The sequence below is a fragment of the Dermacentor andersoni genome, chromosome 4, assembly GCF_023375885.2.
Source record: "Dermacentor andersoni chromosome 4, qqDerAnde1_hic_scaffold, whole genome shotgun sequence".
Taxonomy (NCBI): domain Eukaryota; kingdom Metazoa; phylum Arthropoda; class Arachnida; order Ixodida; family Ixodidae; genus Dermacentor; species Dermacentor andersoni.
This window is the reverse complement of record NC_092817.1, coordinates 175,248,596-175,270,673: the sequence shown is the minus strand read 5'-3', so window position 1 is coordinate 175,270,673 and position 22,078 is coordinate 175,248,596. Positions and strand designations below refer to the sequence as shown.

General features: G+C 49.7%; 1 protein-coding gene and 1 long non-coding RNA gene across 2 annotated transcripts in view; one reads left to right on the top strand and one right to left on the bottom strand.

Moving 5' to 3' along the window:
* The window catches only part of LOC140217177 (uncharacterized), a 43,345-nt gene that overhangs the window by 4,586 nt on the left and 16,681 nt on the right, over positions 1–22,078 (bottom strand). Inside the window, exon 2 of the long non-coding RNA XR_011893695.1 lies at positions 4,248–4,397. This is a non-coding gene — a long non-coding RNA (uncharacterized lncRNA). The remainder of the gene's footprint in view (positions 1–4,247; positions 4,398–22,078) is intronic.
* LOC129384968 (uncharacterized) overlaps positions 4,337–22,078 on the top strand; it is an 88,671-nt gene continuing 70,929 nt past the window's right edge. The window contains exon 1 of the mRNA XM_072287573.1: positions 4,337–4,428. The gene's annotated coding sequence lies outside the window, so the exon portion shown is untranslated. The remainder of the gene's footprint in view (positions 4,429–22,078) is intronic.

The following is a 22,078-nucleotide window of genomic DNA, read 5'->3' as shown; positions in this document are numbered from 1 at the left end:
CGAACACTAAAGAAGTGCGAAAAAAAAGCAGTATATACGAACGCGATGGTAGTACGAGAGAGGGGCTTCCTCCCATATTCTTAACATACCAAAAAGGCTTTAGCTTCAATTGGTAGATTCGTGGCAGTAAGTTTGACGTCAGGAGATTAGAATAAAACATATTGGGAAAGTTTTACATAATAGGGCCTCTGGTCTGCTTTTTTTGACGACGTAGAGAAGCATTTTGCCTTGAACTATACGCCTTGCTCAGAAAAAGTATTAGAAACTGCAAGTGTCGAGCGCGCAATTCGTCAATATCGTGCCCCAACAATCTATTTAATTTTATTGTTGGATTGTGCTTCAAGCATATAAAGAAAGGCGTGGCAACCACAGTCGATGGGAAACAGAAAAGGCCGACGTACGTCGTTTATGTGTTTATACGTAGTGATATTGGTGGCATTAAAAATAATGCAATGCTGCGAGCTTGCTGCAATACATCTCATTATTTGCACTATTTCCATAGCTCCCTTGTAAAACACTGAATTCGATTCCCGGATGCGGCATTTTTCATTCATGATGAGTATTGTCATTCTTTCTTTTTTTAAACCCAGTGATACTGCAATTTATTGTGCAAAGTTCCTAATTTCTCACTGTAATGGCAATAATTGCGCCCGTACTGATAATTTCACAGTCTCAGTGACTGATACTGACCTCTTGTATCGTTGTGACCTACATTTTTATACTTCATAAATAGCTAAATCGCAGATACACTAATCTCGACTGAGCTGAGCAATAAAGACCTTATGTTCGAAAAACATTTGGCGCCATTTTATACAAATCAAGGGGTCGCTGCGAGGTTCGAATACAGCGTTTTAGCGACGGCTTGTCGCCGTAGTTTGGTCATTCCACAATCTACCAGGAAAGACGACCGAGGTGACGCGAACAAAATACAGCGGTAGGAAAAAGATTCCTCAGCCTTGACATGATGTCACAGGATACACTTGTTCTTGGGTGCAGGATTGCATGAGCGTCGCTTCGTGGCTACGCGTCCTTCCTTTACTGTTCTTGACGGGCACATTTATTTTATGGACAGTCCTACTATACACAAATAATTTTTTGAATCAGCAAAACTTTCCGTGCTTTAATGCTTTGAGTTTTTTCTACAAGATGTAAGAGGAATTTTAAAGTATTACAAGACGATCATGTGTGACATTGCAGACGCTAGAAGAAGGATGTCATAACAATGAAGAGCATTTTTTTTTTATAATGGGCGCTTCAACGTAGCGTTGTTAGCTTGAAGGAGGGTAGCTGCCAATGAAAGCGTATGTAAGGAAACCGACGTAATTTGCTTGGATGCTAGAAAAACAGATTTTTTTTTTTCGCATAACTTTTATGCGCGAAATCATGCAAGCAGTGCTTTCCGCTTCAGCTGCTACGACGTTAAAAAGAAATGCATGCGAAGCCAAATGGCAATCCTATTAGCATTCTTTCACTCAAATTGGCGCACTTCGTGCAGCACAACTTAGTACCCACATTTTATTTGCCAGGGAATTGGTAAAAAGTCACTTATATTTAAGAGTACAAGCGGTACCCACCCTACTGACCTAATTGCTATCGTGCTGCCCTGCTAAGTCCGATTTCGAGGCACCGAATTGCGGCAGTGGTCTCCACATTTCTATTGGGACGAAATGCAACAACACTCATCAATCATGCATTGGATATCCATCGGCTCCAGGCTTGCTGCAGGCTTTCAAAATTATCCCTAAGTCCGCCACTATGGCCTTCCTCATAATGGTATCGTAGTTCTTGCACGTAAATCCGAGTTTCTTGCCAGAGAACAAGCAGGGTAGTGTGGTACACAATAATTTACTACTGTAGCTTGCTTGTACATGAAGAATATTATTTTTATAACCAGAGAAAGAATAGCAGAAACTTGAGTTCCGCATTAGAGTGCCACAAAAAAACGCAGAACGCAAGTCGGGCACGCACACAAAGAGTGAACGAAATACCGGAACCAAAACAGTTTGCGTTTCTATCATATACAGTAAGAGAATTGTATGCATTTCGTAAAAAATGCAGCATCGAAACGCGAGATACTGTCAGTTCACAGCCGTCAAAGTGTTTCATTAGTACACAATCGGCACAGCTAGGTCAAAACGAAGCGCCGTTGTGTATGTTCCAGTGTGTACATTGATATCCACATTCACATAGCGAACTTGGTGCCACCTATAGCTTGAACTCGCAACCAAAGCATATAAATAGCCCCCGCAAAAATTTTTTTTCTTGTGAAGAGTGCTAATCAGCCATCTGCTATATGTCCAGTTTTTTAAACGCTGCTGCATCAACAATACGTTATTGTGGAGGAAAAAAAAAGTTTCCAATATCGTCGCTAACAACTAATTTCAATATAATGAACAAACAAGATATAAACCCGCAAACGGTTAAGTTACTGCAGATAAGTTAGATCAAAGACAAACATCTTCACTCTATAACTAGGAAATTGGGTGCCAGGAAGTATGCCATGCAACCTTTATCAGCCGCCTTTAGTACATGAGGCTTGTACAAGAGTTCCCCTGTTGTTTAAATAGAAACTTCCTACTGGGAGTGAAGCCGTAAGTTTTTCACATCATCGTTTTACAAATTTTGCTAACGTTTACGTGAAGTTTGCTACGCCCAAGCTTTTTTCAGAACTGAAAGCTATAGGTATATTGTAGTGAGAGACCGCGTAGATATTTTGATCACCGGCATACCATAGAGCGTTACAAATGAAGCATAGGCTGAAATATTCTAGCTATGGACAAAATTGTAGTAATCATCGTCATCATTCTGTATTTAGGGACATTTGTAAAACATGTTGCTGCCTCCGGTTTTTTTACATGATCTAGCGCAGTTACGGTTAACAGTCGAATAGGCATTCCTTTGCTGAAATCAGCCGGAAAATTGTATATACAGAGTAATGCTGCTTCCTCATATATTTGCTTCGGGTGAACAACATTCTAACTTTGCGATCATCTTTCCGAAAGTTGCTTTCTACAGCAAAAACACAACTGCTACCTCTGAGGCCTACCGTAATAATACCAGATGCCATACTAGACAAAAGGCATTGCTGTCGGTGCATTTATAGAAAGCCAACATTGTAGATGCCCTCCCAAACATAGTTAACATGGATCTCCAGAAACCTGTGTCGTTGCTGAGTGGCTGTGTCGCTGGGAAGGTGTTTAGCGTCCTTGAGTTGCCCGAAGAAAGGACAACTTGAGTGGGTTGGCGTCATACTTGTACGTACCGAACGACATGTGAATTTGTTGACGCTCCACCGGATGGTGACTAACGAGTTCAACCAGCGCTGCAAAGGTTCGATGGGGAGGGAGTCCATGGACTGTGATGTCAGAAATTTTCCTGTGGGCAATTTTTCCAGAATTTCATCGGCTATAACCTAAGCACCTTCTAGCAGCCCCAGCGACAATGAAGCACTGCATTTCCGAAGGGAACCTTAGGCGATCATCGCGGTAATCAATAACTGTAGTCTTGTGTACAAGATGTACTGGTGGAGAAGGTGTACCGGCTTTGCCCTGAGCTTGCACATCGAATTAACTTTCAGTGTCTCCATGTCTTCAAAAAGAGACGAGAGAATCTTACGATACAAAATTTTTAACAGTTTCTGATAGCGAATATATACAGCACTTTAAGGCGGGAAAGCATGAAATGAACAAGGAAAGCCAGCTTGTTTTGTTTTCTGTATTTGCATAACGTCAATAAACGTTGCAAGGAAAGTAACGTAAAAGTAATCATTAAGTTTCAATAATTGCACGACCACTTCTGTCGGGCACTGATCTGTAACAGTAATTATTTATATCTTAACACGGTAATTATAATGGTAATCGGTTACTTCTTTCTGTAACGTGTACAAATCTGGTTGCTTTCGGCAACACCACTTCTGTTCTGCGACTAAATTATCTTACAAGCTCTCATATACAAGCTCAAAAGACGCGCGATCCGGTGGTGAGTGCCACATGACAAGGTGTATGATGAGTTTAAGCTATTTTACCTGTTTTGGAAGAAATACTGATTCCATGAGTTGACAACTCAAAAGACAAGGTTCGCGAAAGTAATTTTATGTCATATGGCCCGCTGACCGAAGCTTCGAAATAGGATACAATATCTTTATGAATACTACAATATTATTTGCTCTTGCCTAACTAGAATTTTTCTGGCTAGAGTGTTGAACTTTTTTTCTGATAATGAAGGATCAGTATCAAAATTCTACTCACTTGATGAAAATATTTTACGGCAGGCTGCGTCAACCACTACAAGCGGCTTTACCGGGACTGCCGCGACGGGAACGGAGTCGTCGATGACGGTTTTCCAGCCGTCGGGCAGGCGTAGAGCGGAAGCCATCGCCGCTACCCGTGTTGTGGTGCCTGGCGCACGGGAAGAGGATCGCGAAGAAGGGTGAGACGCCGAAATGGCTGGGACGTTGCAGCTGCAGTAAGCAGGTCACAGGCGGTTGTCGCATAAAGCTCGAAGTAATGCTAAAGTTGACTGCCCTAACAAAATATTTGCATGGAAAATCAGAGGTGTTATGAAGCTCAAGGGATATTGTTGTACCGTATATTGAGTTCCAAAAAAAGGAAGTCATAGAAAAAAAGACAACCATTCCACTTTGTGCGGATGAAACGGCAGCTAAAGCGGACGACATTCAAAGATCTCAAAAGAAAAGCAAAGTCCTTTCTCTGCCATTCCATCTTCACAGAGTGGTATGGTTGTCATTTTTTGCATTGCGAGTCTGGCGTCGTTGTGCATTTGGAAGTTTCCGGGATCGCGATTGTCGTTTTCGTTCACAATCGCGGGAACGTTCTGGTTCGATGGTCGTTTCACGCCGGTGCCATTTACATTACTGTTGCTGTTCCCTCCGACGCTGCTAGTATACATGCTGATCTTCGGTTGTATAAAGTATACGTGTCCGCCCCATTGATAACGCAGCTGCTTTTAGCGCCAATACCTCTCCTGCTTATATACTGCGATAACCTTGACGTCACGCTAGTGTTCACAGCGAGCGTTCTAATTCGTTCCGCATTTTGACATCTGCGACGCCGCACTGCACTCGTTGGGTTACTAGAAATCGCTCAGTCAGTTTCTGTTGCCGAACGGCGCTAAATCTAGAGAACGTTAGTCATATAAAGCTTTGGCTATAAAATGCGTTTCATGACAATGCCCAGAAATCCTGTTGTCTTAGTAGTGGATTAGAACCTCGGCTTGGCTGCATGTTGAAAATGTATCAAGAATTCCGACAAACGAAGTGTACGCGACATTAGTGACAGAAACCACACACTTCTGCCTCATTGCAAATATTATCATTGAAAGACGCAGATTTTGAAGCCCTTGTGAAAGGAAGGTGCGAGTAGAATGCAGAACTGTGTATTGAGCAAGAACCCAGTAAGGGACACAGACCTAGTCAGGACGATTAAAAAAAAAAAAAACTTGCCGCAGGTGGGAACCGAACCCACAACCTTCGAATTTCGCGTGCGATGCTCTACCAATTGAGCTCCCGCGGCGCTGTTGCTCCATCCACTTTCTTGGATATTTATGTGTCCTAGCAGAACCCAGGGAGTGTTAGCCAGCGCCAAAACTCACAGACCTTGGCGGCGGACGGGGCACGTCCTTTTTGCCGCAGGCGTCACGAGAACTTGATCTTTTTGGGTGAAGGCAACTGGTCAATAAACCCACATATGCTACCTGATACCTGACACACACACACACACACACACACACACACACACACACACACACACACACACACACACACACACACACACACACACACACACACACACACACACACACACACACACACACACACACACACACACACACACACACACACACACACACACACACACACACACACACACACACACACACACACACACACACACACACACACACACACACACACACACACACACACACACACACACACACACACACACACACACACACACACACACACACACACACACACACACACACACACACACACACACACACACACACACACACACACACACACACACACACACACACACACACACACACACACACACACACACACACACACACACATATATATATATATTGTACTGAAGCCACTGCACAGTGGGCATGGTGCTGGTGAAAGAATAGAAGACGACGAGAAGGGCTTGCTTCCCCGTTTCGATTTAGCGCCGACCTGTTTAAGCCTACCGCTACAACTTAGACCTAGTGCTTCTAGGCGAACACCCCCGTTGTATTTGATGCAGCTGCTAGGTTTCTCTTCGACATCCTGGAACACTGCAGTCGGACGCTACCACCAGCTGTTGCAATGGATGAACCGGGACCGTCCCAGGCTGCTGCTCCCGTTCCCCCGGCCATCGTCTGATCTAGCGTCATCCGCCAGCGCGATCTGGCTATATTTAGCGGCACAGACGACCACGACGTGGAAGACTGGCTTGCCGAATATGACGCTGTAAGCGCCCATAATAAGTGGGACAACCGCGCCAAGCTCACAAATGTAATCTTTTACTTGACTGACGTGGCAAACCTATGGTTCCGCAATCATGAAGCTGATTATACCATCTGGTCGGCTTTCACAACTTTGGCTGAGGTCTTCGGTCGTCCCGCCAGTAGACGGCTTGGCGCTGAGCAGCGCTTGCGTGGTCGAGCTCAACGCCAGGACGAGACCTTCACCAGTTCTACTGAAAACGTGCTCTCGTTCTGCAAGCGCGTCAACTTATCTGTGGTCGAAGCTTGAGAAGATCAAGCACGTCATGAAAGGCATTGATGACCATGCCTTCCAGATTCTCGTCGCGAAGAGTCCCCGGACGATTAATTGCCGAGGTCAGTCAGCTTTGTTAGGAGTACGACGAGCTTCGCAAGCAGCGTGCATCAGCACGCGCTGCTCAGCGGGACACCGCGGATCTACCCCGTTGGATTTCGACCGCGGCGCTGCCGACATCTCTGTTTTAATGCCGGAGATAAAGCAGTTCATCCGTCAGGAAGTTGTACGCCAACTCTCTCTGGCGAATATCACACCCGAGTCGTCGACAACCTTGGCTCCATCGCTTCGTCACGTCATTCAGACGCAAGTTGCCGCGGCGCTGCCATCTGACCCTATTCCGCAGCCAGCAGCTGGACCGCTTACTTACGCTGACGCTTACGCCCGGCTCCTCCGGCTGCTGATGCCTACCGAGCCACCGCCACACCTTCCATGTGCCGCCGCCACCTTCGCGTCCCATTGTCGTCCTTTACTCTGTCGCTGGAGCCCCTGTCGTCAACCTGTGGCGTACATGTGATAACCGGTAGATATGCTATTCCTACCATTTTCCGGGCCACGTAGCACGATTCAGCCGCCGTCCCAGCTCCCGTTTACCTGACAGCGGAGGCGCCTCAACCTACAGGCCTACTCAACTTCCGCGTCAGGACCCATCTAACCTCCCTGCCGACTCGTCTTACAGTCGTCTCCCCTTCGATTCACGCCGGTCGCCTTCCCCACGTCACCGATCCATTTCTCCTATGGTTCGCCGACCCAGCCCAGCCCGAGAGGAAGACTAATAGTCGCAGTTACAGAGGCAAGAACTTCTATAAGGCCGAACATTTCAAGGCCACACTCTGCACCAGCGAACAACATTTAACTGTCCGTAGACGGCGTCACCGTACACGCACTTATCGACACCGGAGCCACCATTTCTATAACTATAGAGAAACACTGCCGCAATTTGAACAAAGTGAATATCCCCCTTTCCTCTCTTTCTCTGCGCACGGCAACCTCGCATCGCATTCAGCCTTAAGCGTCGTGCACAGCCCGGGTCGTCATTCAAATCGTAATGTATGTTAACAAATTTGTCGTCCTACCTCGCTCCTCCCACGACGTTATTCTTGGATGGAAAATTCCTACCTGTCAATCAAGCTGTTATCGACTGGGCTCGTGCCAAACTGACGTTATCAGTGCCGTGTTTTGAGCCTAACGACCATTATTCTCCTAAAGCTTTTGCTGCCTCTGACATCGATATCGCACCTTTCTCCGCCACTCTGGTTCCTGTGTCATGTAACTCTGCTTCAAACTCATATGTTCTGTTGACGCCGTGGGCCACTTGTGCGCGCCGCGGGAACTCTCTGCTTCCGTTTACTGTCGTCACTTTATGCCACGGTTCTGCTGCCCTTTACGTGAAAAATCCATCCGCCTGCCCATCATCCTTACTCCGCGGCGAGTGCCTGGGTAACTCTGAAGCGTGCGATTGCGTTCTCCCGGCCACCATGGGCGCTATAACGTAAAACTATTCCACATTTTTCTGTTCCATTTCTGCACTCAGCCCTCTGCGATTGGTCAAGAACTTTTTTGGGCCAGTCCCACTTCCCCTGTCTGTCACGCGATGTCACGAAAACCGCGATAGCTCCCCATCTGATACGACGGGTACACACTGATTATGCATGATTTCACCGAACAAAAAAAAGTTCTTTCTGATGCGACACCTTTTCGCGATTAGCCCTTGGCTATTCGTCAAAAGTTTTCGGGTTGCACCCACTTCACCTGCCTGTAACGATACGTCACAAAATCGCGAAAACTCACCGTGTCAGAGTGAGGTGTATTCGTTAAAGATGCATTAATATGCCGAACAAAACTGGACATTCTTCTGAATAGCCTCAGGCTGCCCCACTCCGAAAGGAATAAAAGATGGCTGCTGCCAATCGCTCAGGCACTGGCTACTCGCACTAGCCGGGAAGCATGGGTTTATTTGCGTAATATGAAACTTTTTGCGTGGCCATGTAACGTTTTCGAGCCCTTTCGGCACGTTTACGACCTTGTTTTTATAACTCTTCCTTGCAGAGGATCCGTTTTACCGTCATTTTAAGCTTCCGTTGCATGCCGCCGCGATTTTCGACCAGCCACCTCAAGCTAAGTAAAGGCAAGCAGACCAATCTCAGACGCCGGCACCACCCTTTTCATCCGGTTATCGATTTTCAGTGCACTGGCTCGGCCCCTATCAAATCCCTCTCCACTTGAGGGTGCACCTCGCCTATTTTCAGCCAATTAGATAAGACAAGCCGCTCATTGTAGGAAATGTTATTCATTTTTCAAGCAAACAAAAGCGAACTCCTATGATCAAGGAGAGCGTTTGATTGGTCCGTTCAGACAACCCTGTGGGAGACCGCCCGATGGTTACGTTAGCGGTTACGCAAATTCGATGTCAGAAGATTGGAATAAAAACATATTGGAATAGTTTTACGTTATAGAGCCCCATGTTTGGTGATACGACATCACTTCCGATTTGGGCCGTCACTCCTCCCGCTGCGGCCGATGCCACTGTAGACGTCTTCGCTCGTGACGTCGACGGAGAACTTACACTTGCGCAGCACACAGCAATCAAGCTCCTCCATCGTTTTCGTGCCTCATTTCACACTCGCCACCTATCCTTGGGCCGAGCGTCCGCAGTCGTTCACCGTATCGACACCGGTCAAGAAACACCACTGCACCAGCGTCCGTATCGTCTGTCGGCGGCTGAACGCCGTATCATCGACCAGCACGTTGACGACATGCTGGAGCATGGCATCATCCAGCCCTCTAACAGTCCCAGGGCATCTCCGGTTGTGCTCGCTAAAAAAAGTTGACTTCATTCGGTTCTGCGTCGACGATCGCCGCCTTAACCGAATAACGAGCAAAGATGTTTATTACCTGCCACGCTTCGACGATGCCTTCTACCATCTGCAGGGAGCTGAATTATTTTCCTCGCTGGATCTACGCTCCGGATACTGGCAAGTGCCAATGGCAGAGGCCGATCGCCAAAAGAGAGCCTTTGTAACTACTGATGGGCTATATGAATTTACCGTCACGCCGTTCGGCCTCTGCAACGCGCCTGCCGATTTCGAGCGAATGATGGACATCATTCGTCGAGGGCTGAAGTGGAAAACGGACCTCGGTTATTCAGATGACATTGTGCTTTTTCCACTGACTGTGGATCGCACCTCAGCCGCCTCGAACAAGTGCTTGCGTGTCTCTCCACTGCAGGGCTGCAATTAAACTTGAAGAAATGCCACTTTGGCGCTCGCACGCTTACTATTCTCGGCAATGTAGCTTCAAAAGACGGTATCCTCCCGGACCCCACGAAACTTAGCGCCGTATCCGAGTTTCCTAAACCAACCACCATGAAAGAGCTCCGCAGCTTTATTGGCCTGTGGTCATATTCCGACTATTCATTCGTAACTTTGCCTCTATCATCGCCCCCTTGACGCGGCTTCGCACCGGCAGTTCTGACCTCTCAGCCTGGTCCCCGGCGTGCGACGACGCACTCCAAGAACTGCGACGCGTTCTCACCTCTCCTCCAGCACTGCGACAGTTCGATCCCTCTGCTCCAACGGAGATCCATACGGACGCTTGTGGTGTCGGGCTCGGCGCGGTTCTTGCACAACGGAAGGATGGCTTCAAAGAGTACGTCGTCGCGTGTGCCAGCCGCACCCTTACCAAAGCCGAGGCGAACTATTCGGTTACTGAGAAGGAATGTCTGGCCATCATTTGGGCTAACGGAAAATTTCGTCCTTATGTGTACGGGCGTCTATTTGACATCGTGACCGACCATCATGCCCTTTGCTGGTTATCTTCACTAAAAGATTCAACTGGTCTGCTTGCCCGTTGTGTATTGCGCCTACAAGAGTACGACATCCGCGTTGTTTGTCGCTCAAGCCGAAAGCATTCAGACGCAGACCCTCTATCCCGGTTACCCTTCGCCTATGGTCCTGTCCCCTTGTATATTTCCACCTACGGAGCCTTCACTCTCAACATTTCCGACATGCCATCAGAGCAGCGCAACGACCCATTGATCTCTTCGCTTATTGACTTCCTGTCTAGCCAGTCGCCAGCGCCGATCTCTCGAACGCTACGTCGTCAAGCCACGCACTTCATCATTCGGGATAACCAACAGTACCGCCGCAACTACAATTCGAGCGGCCGCAAGTGGTTGCTTCTTATACCCCGACACCACCGCTCCGACATCTGCGCCACGATGCACGACGACCCACAATGCGGCCACGCTGGTCTATTAAAGACATACTCTCTCGCTTCCAGCTTCGGTACTACAGGCGCGGTATGTACCGTTTCGTTCGTCAGTATGTCCGGTCATCTCCCATATGCGAACGAAGCAAGACGCCACCTCAACATGCCACCGGCCCCTTGCAACCTTTACCATGCCCCGCGCGTGCGTTCGACCGCGTCGGCATTGATCTATACGGTCCCCTTCCCAACACCTCAAGTGACAACCGCTGGGTTGTTGTTGCTATCGACCACCTCACGCAGTACGCTGAAACTTCAGTCCTAGCATCTGCCGCAGCAAATAGACGTATCGACTTTTATCCTTCAAAACCTGATTTTACGCCATGGAGCACCTCGAGAATTACTGAGCGGCCGCGTTTTTCCTGTCAGGCGTCATTTCACAATTGCCAGAGAAGTGTGGCATCATTCACCGCACTACCACGGCATATTATCCTCAAACTAATGGGATGACAGAATGTTTCAACCGCACCATTGGCGACGTGTTGGCCATGTATATTTCATCTGACCGCTCCGACTGGGATCGAATTTGGCCTTTCGTCCCCTACGCCTAATATACCGCCACGCAAAGCACCATTGGGTTCTCCCCTTTCTTACTCATTTACGGAAACGAACCTTCATGCACTATGGACATGATTCTACCTTACCGGCCAGATGCTTCGGGGTGGACGACTGTTTCTAGAGTGGCTGCTTACGCCGAAGAATGTCGCCAGCTCACTCGTTCGTTCACATCCCAGCACCAGTGACACCAAAAGCATCACCACGGTTCATCTACTACGGCTACGTGATTTCCTCCTGGCTCGCTGGTCTGGCTGTGGGTGCCGTCTACTCCTCCAGGTCTTTCCTCTAAGCTGCTCTCCATATAGCGCGGTCCTTATCGGGTACTGAAACAAACATCCGCGGTCAACTACCTCATCAAACCAATGAAAGCGCCTTCCGACCAGCGTCGTAGCGGCCAGGAAATTGTCCACGTCTGCCGGCTCAAGCAGGGCCATGAACCCCCTGTGGTTTCCTGTCCTTAGGTCGCCAGGATAGCTATTCTTTCGGTGGCGAGTGATTGTACTGAAGGCACTGGGCTTTGGGCATGGTGCTGGTGAAAGAGAAGACGACGACGAGAAGTGCTTGCTTCCCCGTTTCGATATAGTGCCGACCTGTTTAAGGCTATCGCTACAACTTAAAGCCAGTGCGGCTAGGCGAGCGCCCCCCGTGCATTATAAATATATATATATATATATATATATATATATTGACACGTGTGCTTATTTTTATCCGGCGACCATGGTCGCCGCCTAACAAATGTTATCGAACAGCGCGGGACGCGCCTGCATGCATCCGAAGTTTCTCTGGAAACTTATCGATGCTTCTACCCGGCTGTCTGTTGTCGCCGAACCTTGTGTTATCAGATTTCATCGCGTGACGCGAATGGTGTAGAACTTCGTGGCAGGCACGCGGGTCCCAACGGTTAGTCTGGAACATTTGATGACTGCTGTTTAAAAGCCGACGCGCTTGGCCCGCTGATCAGATTTTCGACGATCGCCGACCATGTTCGCCGCCATCCTTGTGCTATAAGTGTAGCCTGTCTTTGTGGGCACAGGTTCGCCCAATAAATGTTAGTTTTGTCTTTCACAGTATTGCTACTGTGTTCTTCAACTTCAGCACCACGTGACATCTGGTGGAGGTGCTAGTGCGTTCATGTACCGAATGCCCCAGCAAAGCCGCGGTCCAAGCCCGAAGCCCGAGGAAAAAACCACCATCGCCCAAGAGTAGCCTGCTAGCCGCAGACGGCAAGGACAGCCCCCAAAGCACGGACTTCAACCCGAGTCGACAAAGAAGATCGTGGTCAAAACAACAATGGCTGCCCCAGCGTCCCCCGTTATCCTACAACAACCTCGGGACCCACCGACCTTCCATGGAGCAGCGACTGAAGACCCAGAATCCTGGCTGAAGACGTACGAGCGAATCGCGACATTTAACAACTGGGACTCCGACGAAAAGCTGCGGCATGTATACTTTGCCTTAGAAGATGCCGCCAGAACGTGGTTTGAGAACCGGGAGTCGACCTTGACGACATGGGACCTCTTCCGTAGCGGCTTCCTGCGCACCTTTACGAGCGTCGTGCACTAGGAAAGGGCCGAAGCCATGCTGGACGCCCGAGTGCAGCTACCTAACGAGAAAGTTGCCATCTTCACGGAAGAAATGAACCATCTGTTCCGCCACGCCGACCCGGATATGCCCGAGGAGAAGAAAGTCCACCTTCTCATGCGTGGTGTGAAGGAAGAACTTTTCGGCGCAATGATACGAAGCCCACCGAAGACCGTAGAAGAGTTCCTTCGCGAAGCCACCAGCATCGAGAAGACACTCGAAATGCGGAACCGCCAATTCAACCGCCGTACAAGCTCTACCTACTACGGAGGAATTCAATCACTGGCCACGCACGATCTGCTCGAGACCACCAGGGCCATTGTGCGCGAAGAACTGCGCAAGGTCTTGCCTTCGTCGCAGCCTCAAGTGGCATCGATCACCGACATCGTGAAAGAAGAGGTGCACCGATCGCTTGGAGTTCCTGAGGTGTAATCAGAATCACCACAGCCCAAGCCGGAAGCAATGACCTACGCCGCCGTCGCACGCCGTCAAGGCACCCCTCCGCGACCGCGCCAGGGCCCTGTAACTTCGCAATCCCGTCGTCCGCCGCCGCCGCCACCAGCACGCCCACCCGTCGCCCACCGCACCTACGCGAGGAAGACGGACATTTGACGAGCCCCCAACCGCCGCCCGCTCTGCTATCACTGCGGAGAAGCCGGCCATGTGTACCGCCGATGCCCATACCACGACTTGGGACTGAGAGGGTTCGCCGTCAACGCGCCGCGTCCACAGCTTAGTGAGCGCCCACATGACATCGCCGATTACCTCACCGCTACTCAGTGGAGCCCTCGACGGCCGTCTCGTTCGCCGTCACCAGGCCGCTACCTGTCGCCGCAGCGCCGACCATAAACCGGCACAGCGCGGGGCCTCTCTACGAGCCCATATCCGGAAAACTAAAAGCACCAACCGATGGAGGTGCGGTTGCTGTTCGTCGAACTGACGAAGATCCTCCGCCGCTGACGAAGACGACGAAGAGACCACCTCGACGACATAATAACGACCAGCCGCCATCCCGACGAAGTCAGGAAGCCAAGACTATACCGACGAAAGACGACTTGACGACGCGATGTTCCAGCTTATGTTCAACACGACGCAGCCGTGTTGCGATGCCGAGACCTAACTGCAACGCCAGACAAAGAACCACCGACCTCGACGTGCTTCTCGACGGCCACGCAGTTACCGCCTTAGTGGACACAGGTGCTGATTACTCCGTCATGAGTGGACACATCGCCGCCCAGTGGAAGAAGGTTAAGACTGCATGGGAAGGCCCTCAAATTCGCACGGCTGGAGGACACCTGATCACGCCGACTGGAATGTGCACGGCAAGAATCACCATTCATGACCGGACTTACCCTGCCACCTTCGTTATCCTCCAACAGTGTTCACGGGACGTCATTCTCGGTATGGATTTCCCGAACCAACACGGCGCAATCATCGACCTGAAGTCAAACTCAATAACGCTGTCGGAAGATAAAGCGATACTGCCGGAGAGCCCTTGTAGTCACCACGCCTTGAGTGTGCTCGAAGATCAAGTAAGCATCCCGCCTCGCTCCAGCATTGTTATTTCTGTCGGCACCGAAATACCCGCTGACGTAGTAGGTGTCATCGAAGGCGACCAATGTCTACTGCTAGACCGTGAAACTTGCGTCGCTCGACTGCATCGAGGGAAAACTGAACTGTTGCTGACAAACTTCAGCCAGGAGTTCAAGCACTTCAACAAGGGCACGACGATCGCGTACATCGAGGAAATTCAGGAAACCAGTAATGCGTTTGTCCTCTCGGATTCCGCCGCATCTACACCCCGACGACCATAATTGCCGAAGAAGACTACGACATTATTCCAAGTCTCCCCGTGATTAAGCAACAGCAGCTCAGAAGTCTGCTCCGACGATACAAAGGCTGCTTTTCGACGTCATCGAGGATTCGACAAACACCAGTCCCCAAGCATCGCGTAATCACCGCGGAGTACGCTCGACGACTCCGCCAGAGCCCTTACGGAGTTTCGCCGCGAGAACGCGAAGCTATAAGAGAACAAGTCGACGAAATGCTGCGCGACACCATCCAGCCATCGAAAAGCCCGTGGGCATCCCCTGTTGTCCTGGTGAAGAAAAATGACATAACCCTACGTTTCTGCGTCGATTATCGTCGTCTGAACAAGATCACGAAGAAGGACGTATACCCCCTCCCACGGAAGACGACGCATTAGATCGGCTCTGCAACGCTAAATACTTCTCCTCAATGGACCTCAAGTCTGGCTGTTGGCAAATAGAAGTCGACGAAAGAGATCGCGAAAAGACCGCCTTCATCACCCCAGACGGCCTCTACGAGTTCAAAGTTATGCCATTTGGACTGTGCTCGGCGCCTGCAACGTTCCAGCGCGTGATGGACACGGTTTTAGCAGGATTGAAGTGGCAGACCTGTCTCGTTTACTTGGATGACGTTGTTGTATTCGCCGGAAATTTCGACGATCACCTTAGGCGGCTTGCCACAGTACTAGAGGCCATCAAGTCATCAGGGCTCACTCTGAAACCATAAAAGTGCCGCTTCGCTTACGATGAATTTCTGTTTCTAGGCCACGTCATCAGCAAGTCTGGAGTCCGCCCTGACCCGCAGAAGACAGCGGCCATCGCGAAGTTCCCGCAGCCCACCGACAAGAAGGCAGTGCGTAGATTTCTTGGCATGTGTGCCTACTACAGGCGATTTGTTATGGACTTTTCACCCATCGCTGAGCCATTGACACAGCTAACTAAATGTGACGTTGAGTTCAAATGGGAAACGCCGCAGGCCGACGCATTTCAAGAACTAAAACGATGCATGCAGTCGCCGCCCGTACTTGCGCACTTCGACGAGCACGCCGATACCGAAATACACACTGACGCCAGTAGCCTAGGCCTCGGTGCCGTCCTTGTCCAGAGAAAAGATGGACATGAACACGTGATAGCTTACGCTGGCCGGTCGTTGTCAAAAGCGGAAGGCAATTATTCTACAACCGAAAAGGAATGCCCCGCCATCGTTTGGGCTACAGCGATATTTCGCCCTTACCTATATGGCAGGCCATTCAAAGTGGTCACCGACCATCACGCGTTGTGTTGGCTAGCTAACTTAAAGGACCCTTCAGGACGGCTGGCGCGGTGGAGCCTCAGACTAAAAGAATATGACGTCACGGTAATATACAAGTCCGGAAGAAAACACTCCGACGCCGACTGCTTATCACGCGCCCCCATCGATCCCCCGCCGCAAGACGACGAGCACGACGACGCCTTCCTTGGGATAATAAGCGCGGAAGACTTCACTAAACAGCAACGAGCAGACCCGGAGCTAAAAGGCCTCGTCGAGTATTTGGAAGGGAACACCGACGTTGTCCATAGGGTATTTAAGCGTGGGTTGTCTTCGTTCACGCTACAAATCAACCTGCTCGTGAAGAAGAACTTCTCACCAGTCCGCGCCACCTATCTTCTTGTTGTACCCTCAGCGATGCGTCCAGAAATACTGCACGCCCTACACGACGATCCAACCGCTGCGCACCTAGGGTTCTCCCGGACGCTGTCGAGAATACAGGAAAGGTATTACTGGCCGCGTCTGACCGCCGACGTCGCCCGTTACGTCAAGACATGCCAAGAGTGTCAGCGACGCAAGACACCGCCGACAAGGCCAGCAGGATTACTACAGCCGATCGAACCTCCTCGCCGACCATTCCAGCAGATTGGGATAGATTTTTTGGGGCCGTTTCCGATGTCAACATCCGGGAATAAGTCGATCGTCGTGGCGATGGACTATCTCACCCGCTTTGCTGAAACTAAAGCTCTACCAAAAGGCGGCGCAGCCGAAGTGGCGAAATTTTTCGTCGAGAACATCCTGCTCCGACATGGTGCCCCAGAAGTCCTCATCACCGACAGAAGAACGGCTTTCACAACAGAGCTCGTCCAAGACATTCTGCAGTACAGCCAGACAAGCCACAGCAGGACAACTGCCTACCATCCGCCGACCAATGGTCTCACGGAACGCCTGAACAAGACCCTCGCCGACATGCTAGCAATGTACGTCGACGTCGAGCACAAGGCGTGGGACGCCGTCCTGCCGTATGTAATCTCGCTTACAACACGGCAGTGCAAGAAACAACAGAGATCACGCCGTTTAAGCTGGTTTACAGCAGGAACCCGACGACGACGCTCGACGCCATGCTGCCCCACGTCACTGACGAAGAGAATGTTGACGTCACTAGCTATCTCCAGCGCGCCGATGAAGCCCGACAGCTCGCCCGCCTACGGATCAAGAACCAACAGAGGACCGACAGTCGACACTACAACCTGCTACGACGCTTCGTCGAGTACCAGCCCGGCGACCGGGTTTGGACCCCGATACGCCGACGAGGACTGAGTGAGAAACTATTGCGCCGCTATTTCGGACCCTACAAGGTCATTCGACGTATTGGCACACTGGACTAGGAGGTCGTGCGAGACGGAATTTCGCATTCACAGCGGCGCCGCGCACGGTCTGAAGTGGTCCACGTGGTGCGTCTGAAACCCTTTTACGCACGCTGACGAACTTCCTTATTTTGCTTTCTTTGCTACGGGTGTTTTCTTTATTACTTTCGTACCCGCCGTGGTTGCTCAGTGGCTATGGTAATAGGCTGCTGAGCACGAGGTCGCGGGATCGAATCTCGGCCACGGCGGCCGCATTTCGATGGGGGCGAAATGCAAAAACACCCGTGTATTTAGACTTAGGTGCACGTTAAGAACCCCAGGTGGTCAAAATTTCCGTAGTCCTCCACTACGGCGTGCCTCATAATCAGAAAGTGGTTTTGGCACGTAAAGCCCCATAATTTAATTTTTAATCTTTAATTACTTTCGTTTGTATGCAGCATCGGGTCGATGCTTTTTAAAAGGGGGGTATTGACACGTGTAGTTATCTTTATCGGGCGACCACGTTTCGCCGCTTAACAAATGTTATCGCACAGAGCTGGACGCGCCTATATGCACCGGAAGTTTCTGGAAAGTTATCGATGCTTCTACCCGGCTGTCTGTTGTCGCCGAACCTTGTGTTCTCAGATTTCATCGCGTGACGCGAATGGTGTAGAACTTCGTGGCAGGCACGCGGGTCCCAACGATTAGTCTGGAACATTCGATGACTGCTGTATAAAAGCCGACGCGCTTGGCCCGCTGATCAGATTTTCGACGATCGCCGACCATGTTCGCCGCCATCGTTGTGCTATAAGTGTAGCCTGTTTTTGTGGGCACAGGTTCGCCCAATAAAAGTTAGTGTTGTCTTTCACAGTATTGCTACTGTGTTCTTCAACGTCACCACCACGTGACAATATATATATATATATATATATATATATATATATATATTATGACCGCATCAAAGGTCGCTTCTACTGGCCTGGCTTGTCCGCCATTGTAGCGAGGTATGTGGCTTCATGCGCCCTAGGGCAGCGTCGAAAGCTCCCTACATCAGCTCCAAGCGGACAACTGCAACCGGTCCCGTGTCCGTCGCAACCATTTGAAGTCGTTGGCATTGATCTGTATGGTTCTCTTCCTGTGACTCTCACCGGTAAACGATGGATTGTGACAGCCGTTGACCATTTGACACGCTACGCCGAAACAGCTTGTGTGAGTTCTGCCTCAGCGTCTGAAGTTCCTGCATTCGTACTTCAAGCCTCAATACTGCGTCACGGTGCTCCTCGCGTCCTCCTGAGCGACCGTGGAAAAGCATTCCTCTCGCAACTAGTAGACGAAGTACTCAGAGCCTCCGGAACCACCCACAAGACTACCTCCAGTTACCATCCGGAAACCAACGGCCTAACAGAGCGATTTCATCGCACGCTGTCAGACATGCTAGCCGTGTACAGTACGGTCCACTGTTAAAGGGAACCTCGCGCAGCGTGGCCGCCGCGCTCCGCTAAGCGCCGCTGTTGAGAAGCGGCGATAATCGGCGACACCAGGCGCATGCGCAGTAACCGCGGAAGGTGGAGCCAGCCCCGCGTCGTATGCTACGGCGCTCTTCTGGCGCTTGGTTTGCTCAGGCAGAAACTCTGGAACGTGACTGGAGAACTAAACATAAAAACCAGATTTTCCTCGGAGCTACATAATAAGCATGCGTTTCTGCTATATATATATATTTTTTTAATTTACGATTCTTCTGAGCCACTTTTTCCGCGATGCAATAGTTCTGCAGGAGAGACATTCCTAGTTCTCGTCCACTTTCTGTTCTGAACCCACGCAAGCCACCTCCTCTAGCTGCGGCGGGGCTATTACTGCATTTGGTCTGTCGCCCAACATCAATGGCCGACATGGTTACGGTATTCATACTCCAGAACGACAAACGGTGCAGCTGCAGGCAACGAGACAGGTTAATGATGCAGAAATACACGAAAACCTTGATAATTCGACCGCCGTTTATTCGGATAATTCCGACTGCCTTCGAGGACCCGCCAAACACCTATGCAAGTGTACGGCCTCAAAAACTCGTTTATTCGGACGCGCTGCGGCTGGATTCTCTTTATTAGACGGACTCGCGATGTGGTACGTGCCGAGGTATTAACCTGGTGGGCTCAAATATTGGTTCTCTGCCCTGAACTGCCCTATCACTTCGCGCAGTTGCAGGTGTGTTGGCAAATTTTGAGACCACCGTTGATAGGCCGAGAAAGAATTCGGCCGCACAATTTCGTTTTCGGAGCATCGCTGTCATGCAGCACGCGGCGGCGGCGACTACCGCCCGCGCATATCAGACACCAAGCGAAGCGTGTAGCTGCAAGCCGTTTAGAACAATTATTGCCTGGTCACTGATCCTTCTTCATCAAGTTTTTAGAAGGCGTCTTGTCCCTTCACAGCCAATGCGCGCTTCCCTTCCTTCGGTCAGCGCTGCATTTCAGTTCCGACGAGTCGAAACTCCAGGATTTCTACGTGCTCTTCGCCGTTTAAGCGGTAAAGCTGCCTCCAGTGCGAAACCAATTGCAAAAAAGCTCCTCCTGGAGCACCTACCATATAGTGAAAGTAGCCGCAGAAGCCTTTACCACGATGGATCAATTCTGCTTCCGACACTGTGGATAGTGTGCACAAATTGAAGAATTCGAAGAAATTGCAAAAAATTGTCATTGTCGCGCAGTTTTTGACCTCAGAGGAAATGGCCATTGCGCAGTTTTTTACGAAAAAATCGCGGCACTGAATTCGCCCCCTCTCAACTTTCTGATCCATACTGCAACCGCATTATCCATCGCCTGTGTGGAATTTCTCCTGCACCAAATGCCAGATTACGTCGACAACTACGACTATTTAGACTCGAAAACAATGTGCTGCAATGCTACATTTACGACACCGACGGACACCGCTGGTTACCTGTTTTACGTGCTCTGTGCACACAAGTTCTTGAAACCTTTCATGACGACCCATCGGCTCGCCACTTAGGTTTTCACAAAACATACAACCGCGTTAGGAGTAATTTTTTTCTTTACCAGGCATAATTACATTTGTTGCCAAGCACGTCAGCTCGAGTCCAGTGTCAACGACGGAAACGAGCCACTTTGCCTTCTACTGGCCATACACAGTCCATCCCATGTCCCAAGGCACCTTTTGCCATCGTTGGAATACACCTGCTCGGACATCTGCCCATAGCAGGTCATCGATGGATCGTGACTCCTGTCTACCACCTCACACGGTAGACAAAGACCGCTCTCCTGCGTTCTAGTTGGGCCTAAAACGTGGTCATGTTCTTTCTGGACGCCATTGTGCTGCGTCGTGGTGCACTTACTGTACTGTTGAGTGATCGTGGCAAGACTTTCATGTCAACCATGATTGAGGAAGTACTGAGAGCTCGTGGCGCAGTTGATAAGTGTGATGAACATAAGTATTATGAGTTAAATGAGAAGTCTGAGGGCCTAAACTTGGTCGCACGATATATATATATATATATATATATATATATTGTCACATAGTAGTGACGGTGGACGGTGAAGAAGGCAGCAAAGCTGTGATTGACGAAACTGGCGTTTTATTCGGTGCTTCATTATTGCGTGACATACTACGCACAGTCTTTATTACATACGCTAGTTACACAGACGAAGCCGGTACAAAGAATATGCACCGAGAGAGGCGCACACGCATATACAGGTGAAACGACAACAAAATATTATGCATTGCACACACAACGCTAAACATTCCGCAAAAGGGACAATTTGGCAACATTGAACAGCCTACACACTGTTACAAATGAGCATCAGCATTAGCACTTCACCTTTATGTTAGTGGCATTATATAAATCAGAAGAAAAGCGCTATATGTGACAGCTATGTCTATTTTTTTCTGCCAGCTGTATCTTTGATGGGGGTTAGAAAAATACAAAATCATTTTGAAGCCGTGACGATTCGCCATGTTTCTTCATAAACGTCGAAATAATTTCCTCTACGTTAACTGGCGTCCAATAAATTGACATGAGTGCTAACGCATTAGGGCCATCCTGAGCGGTTTGGTTTTCTTGGTACGTGCTAACCGTCTTTAATCTGGAGAAACTGCGTTCTGCGGTGGCGGTTGTCACTGGTAGCGTTGCCAAAAGCTTAAGGAATGTGCGAACGCTCGGAAATAGGCTCAGGTCACATTTTAGTATAGCGTCAGTGGCATAGCGCGGCGCCTCTTCTACTTGTGTTGCTTCCCCACTTCTGTTTCCACTATTTATCACTGTCCCCTTAGTGAAGGGATGTGCCTTGTCTTTGAAAAAAGCATGGGGTTTTACACACCAAAACCGCGAGCTGATAATAATCGTGGGGAACTCTGGAAATTAGAATCACCTGGGGCTCTTTAACGTGCACCTAAATCTAACTTCACGGGAGTTTTTTTTCACCCCCATTAATATACGGCCGACGTTTCCGTGACTCGATCCCTCTACTTC